Source organism: Sardina pilchardus, chromosome 7 (assembly GCF_963854185.1).
Source record: "Sardina pilchardus chromosome 7, fSarPil1.1, whole genome shotgun sequence".
Lineage (NCBI taxonomy): Eukaryota > Metazoa > Chordata > Actinopteri > Clupeiformes > Clupeidae > Sardina > Sardina pilchardus.
This window is the reverse complement of record NC_085000.1, coordinates 31605338-31617837: the sequence shown is the minus strand read 5'-3', so window position 1 is coordinate 31617837 and position 12500 is coordinate 31605338. Positions and strand designations below refer to the sequence as shown.

The following is a 12500-nucleotide window of genomic DNA, read 5'->3' as shown; positions in this document are numbered from 1 at the left end:
TTTCAATCTCTCCTCCCTCCCTCTCAGCTTCACAACTGTGAGTGACTATCAATACATGATATGGTCTGGAGAAACACATTGACAGAAGCTGAGATGATTTGGGAAGTCTTGGACACATACTATGAGAAGGTGAGCTGATGTAGAGTGTGGCTGACTAGTTCGGGTATGAGGGACAAATGCGTGCCCTCTCGATTGGTCAGACTTTATCATGTGACATCCTGAACTTCTGTGTCCAACACTGTGTTGTTAAGTTAAACCACAAGTCAATCACTCTGTCACTGCCTGTCAATCAAAGGATGAAAAAGCCCTTTGTTGAGATGTTTGTCCTCTCTCAGAACCTGTCAATCACACTCTCTTCACTCATTCTCTCCCCTCTCTCCTCCTCTTCTCTGCATCTCACCACAGCTTCAGAGTCACACTTCTTTGTCTGAGTGTTTGTTTATCATCAGATGTGTCAGTATTGGGCCATCTGCCTGACACGACTTCATTAAATGAGCCATGTCAGAGACCAGGCAGGGGAAAAGCTCCTTATGCTCCATGCCTATAGGCCCAGATCGCCATGGCTTTACTGGAGGAGCGAGGGCAATCTCACCCTAAAGCTCATCATCTCTGTCCATTTCACCCGGTTCTGCTGTGATTAGCCCTGATTGGAAACGTGGATCGGAGGGGATCGCGAGATTGGCCTGACGACTGACCGACTGGCTGACCAGTCGTTTTCTCTTACTCGCTCGCCCTGATCTGCGGATTCTTCCAGAGACAGATGGTTGGGACGCCGCCGCCATGGCAGTAATTAGCGCTTGAGTAATCGCACCCAGTTGGTGGCGGCGTGGATCGCGTGCACTAAGCAACTCCACTGGGACAGACCCTACGCGTGTGTGTGTGTGTGTATGTGTGTGTGTGTGTGTGTGTGTGTGTGTGTGTGTGTGTGTGTGTGTGTGTGTGTGTGTGTATGTGTGTGTGTGTATGTGTGTGTGTGTGTGTGTGTGTGTGTGTGTGTGTGTATGTGTGTGTGTGTGTGTGTGTGTGTGTGTGTGTGTGTGTGTGTGTGTGTGTGTGTGTGTGTGTATGTGTGTGTGTGTGTGTGTGTGTGTGTGTGTGTGTGTGTGTGTGTGTCTCTCTCTCTGTATATGTGTGTGCGCAGGACGTCTGACAGTCCCACTGCTGACACCAACATGACACATTCACACACTACCTCCCTCTGGGAGAGCGGGGTGAAAAGATTGATGACTTCCCTGATGCTGTCTGCCTGTGTGTGTGTGTGTGTGTGTGTGTGTGTGTGTGTGTGTGTGTGTGTGTGTGTGTGTGTGCAGATTCAGAGGTGTCCAAATTACATGATTGCGTGACTTTCCTGTCTGTCTGCCAATACGCAGAGATGTCTGGGTGATTGAGTTACTTCACTCCTGATGAAATTTGGCGCCGGGAGTCGAACATCCTCAAGCTGCGCTGCCCATTCGTCTTAACCGCCTCATTACTCGTCACGTGTGACACTTACCAACTCTGCTCTATTTCCTCACCATCCATCCTTTTCTTCTTTTTGCCTTCCTCTTTCTCTCTGCATCTCTCCATCCTCTTGTACCCGTCCGAGCATCCCTCTAACTTCTTATGCTTTCTGTCCCTATTTTCTCATCATACTGTACTTCCGGCTCTATCTCTCCACCCCTTTCTTGTTCAATCTCTTTACTCTCTCCATCCTCATTTTTCTCTCTTCCCACTCCCTTCTCTCTCATTTCTTTTCACTGTGATCCTTCCAAGGCCTCCCTTTCTTCGCCTCTGTCCTTCCGTAAACACGCTTCCTTTTCTTCCCTCCCTCCCTCTCTCTCTCTTTCTCTCTCTCTCTCTCTCCCGTTCCTCCTCTCCTGTGGTTACTGTAAATCGCTGGTTCACCCCAGGCTGAGGCTCACAGAGCGGCAGTCCTCTGCCCATTTAAGAGGCACAATGTGGATTGTGGCCTTTTCCAGAACCGCCGAATTGGGCTTTGCATTATACACAGTGGGGCTACACGAATAACAAACACACAAACACAATGCTCAGCTCTCCAGGGCCTACTGTAGTATGTGTGTATGTGTATGTATGTGTATGTGTGTGTATGTGTGTGTGTGTGTGTGTGTGTGTGTGTGAGAGAGAGAGAGAGAGAGAGAGAGAGAGAGAGAAAGAGAGTGAGAGAGTGTGTATGTGTGTGTTTGTGTTTGTAAGAAAGAGCATAAGAGCGTACAAGTGTGTTTGTGAAAGTGCGTGTGTGTGTGTGTGTGTGTGCATGAGGGTGGGTTTGTTTGTGTGTGTTTTCTTACTTTCCCATGTATACAAGGGTGTATCACAGACGCAAGCTTTTGCTGTGCACAAGCGTGTTTGTTTATGTGAGAGTGTTCTGCGTAGTCTTTCTCCTCCTCTAATCCTCCAGCGCGGCGGAAGTCTTTCCCCCATCCCAGAGAGAACCACCCGCTCCGCTCGGCTCCGCTTCGCTGCGCAGGCTGGGATAAGTCACTAAAACATGGCCCGCGCGTGAATAAACAAATCTGTGAGCCGAGCAGGCAATAATACTCCTTTAGAAAAGAGGAGGAAAAAAAGGAGTGCATTCCTCTCCAAGCTACCAAGAGGGTATTTAAGAGAGGGTTGAACGGGGGCAGGTTTTTGTTTCTCGCTGTTCTGAATGCCCCCACCCTCCACCACCCCCCTGCTAAGCCAGTGTCGGAGTTAGCAAGCCAGTCTCAGTGTCAGCCAAGAGTGTCAGCCAGCCTGTTTGAATCCAGTGACACATTTGGCAGAGATGGGCCTCTCCCAGTAACGAGGGAGAGGAGAGGAGAAAGGCTAAGCGTAAAACACAGAAAGGAGAAGAGAAGATAAGAGAAGAGAAGAGGAGAGGAGAGGAGGGGGTGAGGGGAGAGGACAGGACAGGAGAGGAGCAAAGAGGACAGGAGAGGAGAGGAGGGGAGAGGAAAAAAGAGGAGAAGAGAGGAGAATAAGACCAAAGTTATACTTTGTTGTCGGCTCGTATGCAAGAGCCAGCTAGAGTCTGACTGAAGTAAATGTTGTCAACAGTGGGAGGTGTCCACACAACCCTGTGAAGTTGTCCGTGTATCCTCCTTCTTTTGACCTGGACTCCAAGCGGACCAGAAGGTATAACCTGTCTGTAGTGTCCACAGCTGTCCATGTGCACAGAGGTGAGGTTTTGAGAAGAGTGGGACAGTGAGTGGAGGAGGAGGACAGAGGAGGAGGAGGAGGAGAGGAGTGGTAAGGAACAGAAGAGAGGAGTGGTAAGGAGCAGGTAAGGGGCAGAGGGAAGGAGTGGTGAGGAGCAGAGGGGAGTTAGAGGGAAGGAGTGGTGAGGAGCAGAGAGGAGTTATAGGGGAGGAGGAGTGGTGAGGAGCAGTGGTGAGTTATAGGGGAGGAGGAGTGGTGAGGAGCAGAGGGGAGTTATAGGGGAGAATAGAATAGAATAGAATAATAGAATAGAATATATACTTTTTTGATCCCGTGAGGGAAATTCAGTTCTCTGCATTTAACCCAATTTAACCGAATTAGTGAACACACAGCACACAGTGAACACACAGTGAGGTGAATCACACAACCCAGAGCAGTGAGCTGCCTGCCCAACCAGCGGCGCTCGGGGAGCAGTGAGGGGTTAGGTGCCTTGCTCAAGGGCACTTCAGCCGTGGTGGACTGGTCGGGGATCGAACCGGCAACCCTCCGGTTACAAGCCCGATGCGCTAACCAGTACACCACGGCTGCCCACCAGGAGGAGGAGTGGTGAGGAGCAGAGAGGAGTTATAGGGGAGGAGGAGTGGTGAGGAGCAGTGGGGAGTTAGAGGGGAGGAGTGGTGAGGAGCAGAGGGGAGTTATAGGGGAGGAGGAGTGGTGAGGAGCAGAGAGGAGTTATAGGGGAGGAGGAGTGGTGAGGAGCAGAGAGGAGTTATAGGGGAGGAGGAGTGGTGAGGAGCAGTGGGGAGTTAGAGGGGAGGAGTGGTGAGGAGCAGAGGGGAGTTATAGGGGAGGAGGAGTGGTGAGGAGCAGAGGGGAGTTATAGGGGAGGAGGAGTGGTGAGGAGCAGAGGGGAGTTATAGGGGAGGAGGAGTGGTGAGGAGCAGAGGGGAGTTAGAGGAGAGGAGTGGTGAGGAGCAGAGGGGAGTTATAGGGGAGGAGGAGTGGTGAGGAGCAGAGGGGAGTTATAGGGGAGGGGTTGTTGACGTCTCTATTAGTGTTGGCATGGCAGCAGCAGCAGGAGCAGTGACGGAGGGAGGCGGCAGAAGCAGCACATGAAAGACCTGATCCCATTAGTAAGACAGATGGGATTAACACACACACACACACACACACACACACACACACACACACATACACACACACACACACACACACACACACACACACACACACACACACACACACACACACACACACACACACACACACACACATACACATACACACACACACACACACACACACACACACACACACAGACATACACACACACACACACACACACACACACACACACACACACACACACACACACACACACACACACACACACACACACACAAACACACACACACACACAAAGACCAGGCCAGCAGGCCAGACACTGGGGGGGCCGAAAATAAGAGGGGAAGAGGGAGAAAGACAGAGGAAGTGATAGAGAAAGAGAGTGAGAGAGAAGTAGGAGAGAGTGACAGAGAAAGAGAGTGTGGGAAGAGACAGGTGATATAGAAATAGAGTGAGAGAGACGTTGAAGTGGGTGAGAGAGAGAGAGAGAATGAAAGAGGAGGTGATGGAGCTAGACAGAGAGAGACAGAGAGAGAGACAGAGAGAGAGTGAGAGCGAGATAGAGAGAGAGAGAGAGAGAGAGAGAAAGAGAGAGAAAGAGAGAGAAAGAGAGATAACTCCAGAACAAGAGGTGGGACATTCTTGCTGCTCTCTGAGGGTACACATGGCAATGGCTGCTATGAAAGTGTACAAATGAACTTTTAATGTTTAACTTGTGACTTTGCCATTCAAATGGACTCACATTGATGGCAACTACGAGCCTTAGTTTGTAGCATTTGCAGGATTTCAGCATCTGCACTGAGTTGTACAAGGCAGACAACAGTAGAACAGGGACAGAATAGAATATAGCCTTTCACAAATCAAAGCAGGATCATTTTTGCATACTGAATCATGCCAACCCACTATATGAGTGATACTCCATAGGCTGCTGCACAGGGTTTGGAGGGCAACGCATCGGCGTTAAATCATCATAATGCGCACTCTGACATTACAGTTTTTTTTGATTGCTTTGACGCAGTAGTCGACTCAAAAAACCATGTTTCAAAACTCTTAACGCAAAGGCCTAAACAGTGGCACCAATGGTCAAAATGACTCATTTTGCCTGCAAAAAGCTCTAACTCCTCCAAAACATTTAAAATATGGACCAAAAGCAAATTTTGCCCTCAAACAACACAACTTGCACACAAGTGCATAAGTGCTTCCAATCAGTCATTAGACAAGGGGCATCAAAATACAAAATTCAGCTCTCAATGTGAATCAGTGCTGCGTTACTGGTCAGCAGCTTACATATCAGTGCCAATTTGCTTTCTTGCAAAAAATAGATCCAGAATCATATACAATGATTTTTCAAATGCAGTATTGCAGTAAAAACCATTGAATGCAGTATTCATTATTTTTCTTTGTTTTGAGATTGTGGCTAAGAAATGAAATATTCCAACAGAAACCACATATATAGTATGAAAGAAAAAAATCCAGTAAAATCCATCACTGTGTAAGACATAAGGAAAATAAAATAAAAAATCTGTACAATACTGTAAAGAAAAAAATCTCTTCTAGTCAATTCTTACTCTCACTCTCATCTGCCTTGACCATCCATCCATGTTACAACACACAACATAACACCTTCTAAGCCTGCAGACTGATTGCAAATTGAAAGGTTTTGTGAAGCAGTGTCAAACAGGTGCTTCAGTGATTTAATTCTGGGCAAGAAGTTTCTAAGAGATGGGAACATATAGTTTCTGTTTGGTTACCACAGCTAAAGCAATGGAGTTTGGACTGCTTGAATGACATCTGCGTTAACTGATTTGCAAAACGGTGCGGGAAGTGTGTCAAAACAATGACAATGGGTTAACTCATTTGCAAAAGTTGTCTTTTGGTCTGCTGAGAGAGTGATGATGAAGACTGAGAGGTCACCAGTTTCTTCAACCAGGTCAAAGCAATCAAAAAAAACTGTAACGTGTCTTTGATTTAGTGGTCAGCAAACCACCGAATGCATAATGCATCTGTTGCCAGAGTGGGCTGTACCCAGATGTTTGTGTGCGGTTTTTGATAAAGTGCTTCGCAATTGAGTTATGGTGACAGTGACACATGAGCTGGGGGTGAAACTCCTACGTGTTGATTCAAATCAGCTGGGGGGGCTCGGGGGGGGGGGGGGGGGCACTCGGAGAAGGATCAGCTGGTATGGGGCCAACTGGTTTTGGGTGGGAGAGGGGGGGTATTAGGGGGAAACAGATTTTGAATTATACAGGGCTATAGGGGGCATTTAGGGGGGGGGGATACGTTGGTTTGTGTAGGACTGGACAGGGATATTGGGGGGGGGGGGGCACTTGGGGCCGGCTGGTTTGGGGTGACTTTGTGCTCCGCTAATTCACTAATTGAGTTAAGCAGCAGACGCACAGCAAGAGCTGCTCTGGGCCATCAATGAGGCCTGCCAGTGCGTCAGAGCCTAACAATGCACAGCTACTGACCGGCAGTCAAACAAAGACTGATACACACACACACATACACACGCACACACACCTTCTTTCCTATATTGACTTTTACTCCTCATTCGCTCTTTCACTTTTGCTAACATTGTCAATTTTCCTTTTTCCTCAACACAACCACACCCACACAGACATCCACACCCACACCCACACCCACACACACACACACACTAACACACACACACGGGCCCTCACACACAGAGCCCTGATCCCTCTGGAATTCCCCATGTGTCCTTTGGAGTTTGTTCCACTCGGCTTCATGGGGTACTTCACATACCCCGTAGGTGGAACAAGAGCTCGAGATATGCCCTCCTCTCTCCCCGCTCGCATAGGAATGGCATCCATGCCCGAGCGAGAGTGTGTGTGTGTGTGTGTGTGTTGCCCCATGTGCCTGCTGTCTCTCTGCAGTCACCCCAGGCCATGCTCAGACACAATGGCGGCGTGTATGACATGCCATCGCAGCTCGATGCACACCGCCGCCCGTCGTACGTGACTCGCCGTGATCACGGCCGTCTGCATGTATTTGGCAAGTGGCTCATTTCCACTGCAGTGCACGCAGACCAACAGGAAAGAATGGAGTAGCGTGCACTGCCATCCCGCCCCGATGCAACATACATCCAACATACGTCATTGCCCATAATTAAAATACGCATCTGGTCAGTGTCTCATTTTCTGTAAAGGCTTAAACCGACAATTAATGAAGCTACCCCTTATACAGGATAACAGATTGAAACACAACAGACCTGTCCAGAAGAGAGCAGAAAATGAAACTACAACTCCCATCACACCTTGCTGTACATGAGAATACAACTCCCATCACACCTCAGTGTACCTGCGAATACAACTCCCTATATTGCTCATCAAATATGCATCATCATTTCATAATTCAACAATAATTGTGGCTTTCCAGATGTGCAAACTGCCTATGCCATAGGCTCTAGTGCACCCTGATGCCATCATGCTCTCCTTGAAGTGTGCGCTAATAACGAGTGGGGATGGCTCCTCTCTGCTTTAGCCTGAAGGATGCAGAGCCCATGATTTCCATATAGAATGACAACAACACAATGACTAACAATGAATGCACGCACGTCGCATGCTTTATGACAGGTGCCATAAAACATGTCACGCTTTGCGTGACCCAAGTTGAGGATCTTGATCAACAACCAAAACCTGTTTGTAATTTTCATGACGAAACCACTAATTAGCGTCCCTGGCTATGGTGATTCCCAGACTGCATGTGTGTGTGTGTGTTGCTTTTGTGGGTAGTTGTGCTGTGTGTAAGTGCACTTGTATCTAAGATGAAGACAGGGGGAGAGGCAGTGGATGAAAGAGACAGATAGAATGTGTGGAGAATGAGAATTCTGAATTCTGAATGAGAGAAAGATGCAGACTGAAAGTAGAGAGATAGATAGAGAGAGAAAGAGAGAGTATAGTTGTGTCTCATTTCAGGGGCTACATGGGGGGATTTGTAGACGGGTTGCGGGACCCATTTCGCGGGCTCCTTCGAATTCGGCCGACAAACCCACCCTTCTTTTTCCCCGAAACGAAGTGTGCATCGGGTGTATGCTTCGCAGCCTACCTGGCCCCCAAGATTCGATATGTTTATGACGTTTCATTCAAGACATGAGTTGGCAAAACAGTCAGCAGAGGAGTAGCCTACACGTTTTAACATTTAATAAACGTTTTAATAACATATAAATTATTTTCAGTTAAGTTTCAGTTGAACTATGCTTAAGCGATTTCCATATCAAACCTATACCTCTTCCAACATAAAGCTCAAACATTGGCATTTCGCTTTGAAATGTTTTATCAACAAGTCATAGATCAATTAACATAATGCTCAGATGATCACTAGTCAGTAGTCTATTATAATGGTTCCCACGTCTAAGAAGATCGTTAAACAACGTCACATTGACGTTGATGTTAACATTAAATGCGCTATATAAATAAAATTACTTGACTTGACTTGACTTAGTTGATGGCAGTTTGCATAAAGGCAAGGCTATATAATTAGTCCAAGGGTAAATGACATCCACCAAAGGTTAAAGCATTTGATTGTGACATCTAGCTTATGAATGGATAATAAATTAAATTTGATAAATTATGAATGTATCCCTTAGCAAAGTAGCAAATAAGTATGTGCATGTATGTCTCTGTTTATGTATAAAAGGGGAAAGAGAGAGAGAGCAATAAAACATTCGTCTGTGGTATCTGTGTCTAGTTAAAACAGTTTAGGCTTACTACAGATTACTTCACAGAGTACACACTTTTACCACATGGTCACAAGCCATGACCATACAACCTCCTATGCCGTCATTTCAGACCCATTTGGGCTTCAGATCCTTATACACACAATTTGTTGTATCTATTAATAGCTCCATCAACCCTTCAAACAGCTTAAAATACCATAAATCTCAGCAGGCTCAGCTAAGCTAATGGCCTCAGTCATGAAGTTGGTCTCTGTGCACTGTACAAAGTGTGTGTGTGTGTGTGTGTGGGTGGGTTTGTGCGTGAATGAGTGTGTGTGTGTGTGTGTGTGTGTGTGTCTGTGTGTGTGATTGTTTCACAGTCATCTAGAGGTGACATTTAGCCTGGAGACCAGACTCTCTTCTTCGCAGAGAGTCTGGCCTAGCTCCGTTGGCAAACATTTATTTCCTGGTTTGTGGACGCTTGTCTGAAGTTTGAATTCATTGGTATCAAACTTCAATCATTTGGTAATGACGTATGATAACCACAGGGGACACAACGATAAGGATAGGCTTGAAACTTAAATGTAATCGCTCTTGGGAACGCCCTCTGTTCGCTGATTGGGCGGAGGTGCACTTGCCGGAGTAAACAAAGCTAAACATGCTAGCATTTAGCTCATCGATGCTCGCGACAATCGCGACCGATTACGACCGTCGTGAAGCTGAACCTTCTTTTAGGTCTATGGCCGTAAAGTGGTTCGCTTGTGTCACGTGACATGAAAACTTTGAAAGGGTTTTTAGGAATAACAACACATATAGAAAATTGCATTGGTCAGCTAATTGTCAAGTCAAGTTATCCTGCATCGCATGCATTAATGCAATTTCAGGAGAAAAAATTATGTAAAGACAAATGTGGTACTGGGGGGTTCAGCTCCATTGCCACCCATTCATTCATCACTTGCTCGCGATCGCCCTCTAGTTGCAGTACCATGCGGAAGTATTTCGCTAGTGGTCCTTCTCCCCTTATTAGACATTCTCTGGCTGAATCAAGCTATACCACACAGAGTATGAAGAGAGATGTAAATGAGCGGACGTACGTAGTCAGGCGGGGGCCAGGCTAGGTGACATGTGGCCTGCCAAGGGATTTCTTTATCCCGGTGCCTGATGATACAGGTAACAAGAATGGCAGCAGTGACAAGCAGCAGTATATAAATATACATCACAGTATATAAATATATTGCAGCAGTGACAAGCAGCAGTATATAAATATACATCACATATAAATATATAAATATATTGCAGCAATGACAAGCAGCAGTACATAAATATACATCGGCATCTGGCATCTTGGTCTTCGAGGTTGATCAACGAAGTTGAGCATGCCTGCATTTTTCTGCACCGTAACCCTGTTCACAGGGAGGCAGGCTAATAGCAGGGCAAGCTAATCGGATTGGTCTGTACTCAAATATGCAATCAATTAACAAATCCTGCAAGAGAATGGTGTTATTTATAATGAACTGAATAATCCAAGTGGGGTAAAGACATTTCATCTCTGTCACAACTCCAACTGCTTCTGTTAGCTTAGTGCAGATCGAGCCTCCTGTTAGCACTAGCTACCATATTAGCATGGCCATTAGCATTAACCCTTAGCTTTATCTAAGCTTGCAGGGTGAAGCATTTGTGACACTGGGGTCACGGGTTCAATCTTCAGAAGATCGAGCACTAAAAACAAGCAATCCTTTGCTGTGCGGTAAGTCTCTGAATGAAAGCTACTGAGCTAAACAAATAAAAGCAGCAGGTCCTAATGCTAGTGTAATCGCCATTGTGTGGCATGCCTGCCTGAGCAGAATTAGGCCTCAAAGTGAGAATCCTGCCTGTGGATAATCTGCCCTTTGTGTAGCAGGTGACTCTGTGTTGCATATCTGAAAAGATCCTCCGGAAAAATGGTTAATCTGTCTCAAATGGCCATATTGTAGGCCTACTCTGCGCAGTGATTGTGGATGCTATTGTCGTATCGGTTTGTTAGCAGCGGTTCCTGCGGTTTTTAGATGAGCAATTTGTGTCACTGAGTCAGACCTAAGCTGGATTTACATGGTACTGGACACTATAATAGCAGTTTAGTGTTGACTCACAATAGTACAATAATTAACATCTGAATACGTAACACACCATAACACAAATCTCTCGTTCCCAAGCATTCAGAGTGGTACACACAGACACATACACGCACACACACATAAACACACACACACACACACACACACACACACACACACACACACACACACACACACAAACACACCAGCAACCAAATCTGCTTTAGCCAGACAGCTCTAGGGGTGAGGGTTTACCATCAGTACCCGAGGGAGGGTTGTCTGTACACTGCGCCTTTATACTGGGCAGACACACACACACACACACACACACACACACACACACACACACACACTCACACTCACACTCACACTCACACTCACACTCACACTCACACAAACACACGCACACGCACACGCACACGCACACGCACACGCACACGCACACGCACACGCACACACACACACACACACACACACACACACACAATTGAGGTCATTTATGTTCATCTGGTCTTCCTCTATAGTTTGAAATGCCTTCAATCCTCTAATCCATTCGGGAAGATCTCTCCACCCTCCTCTCATCTTAGCTCAACACAGCAGGCGTTTTTTTTTTTTCATGGCAAATTGATTTGAATATTTTCTCCTTCATTAGCAACTTGAGATAGAGAGAGGAGCTAGGAGATGGGAAACAGGTGGAGAGGTGTCTCAGGAATTGGACAGAGAAATACTCCCGCACACTGAACCCAATTATTCCAGCTCGGAGGAGCTGATAACGTTGTGATTTACAACAGAGGAGAGGGCTGGGGCAGTCGTGGTGTACTGGTTAGCGCATCGGGCTTGTAACTGGAGGGTTGCCGGTTCGATCCCCGACCAGTCCACCACGGCTGAAGTGCCCTTGAGCAAGGCACCTAACCCCTCACTGCTCCCCGAGCGCCGCTGGTTGGGCAGGCAGCTCACTGCTCTGGGTTGTGTGATTCACTTCACTGTGTGTTCACTGTGTGCTGTGTGTTCACTAATTCGGTTAAATTGGGTTAAATGCAGAGAACTGAATTTCCCTCACGGGATCAAAAAAGTATATATTCTATTCTATTCTTTTCTTGTATGTTTCATCATGAATGTCAACTCCCTGAAACTGAGCCCATGACCTCACTTTCATTCAGCACCTAACTCTTCCAGTTGACCCACAAGTCACTATGGAACACTGAAACATTGCACTAGTGAACTTGAGAGTAGCGCAAAGGCAAGTGAGCACATGGGGCCAATACACAGATGGGTCATTTTACTATCACTTACAGACACAGCGAGGAAGGTGAGAAAGTGAATGAGACAGTGAGACAGAGAGAGGGAGTGAGAGATACAGAGAGAGAATGAAAGTGTTTGTGCTTGTGTGTGTGAGAGATAAAGAAAGGAAGAGGGAGAGAGAAGGAGAGAGGGAGAGAAGGAGCGAAAGAGAGAGTGAGAGAAAAGAG

The 12500-nt window shown here is 46.7% G+C and overlaps 1 protein-coding gene across 2 annotated transcripts in view; it reads right to left on the bottom strand.

Annotated features, from left to right (window-relative positions):
- prickle3 (prickle homolog 3) overlaps positions 1–12500 on the bottom strand; it is a 55014-nt gene that overhangs the window by 28401 nt on the left and 14113 nt on the right. The window lies entirely within an intron of this gene.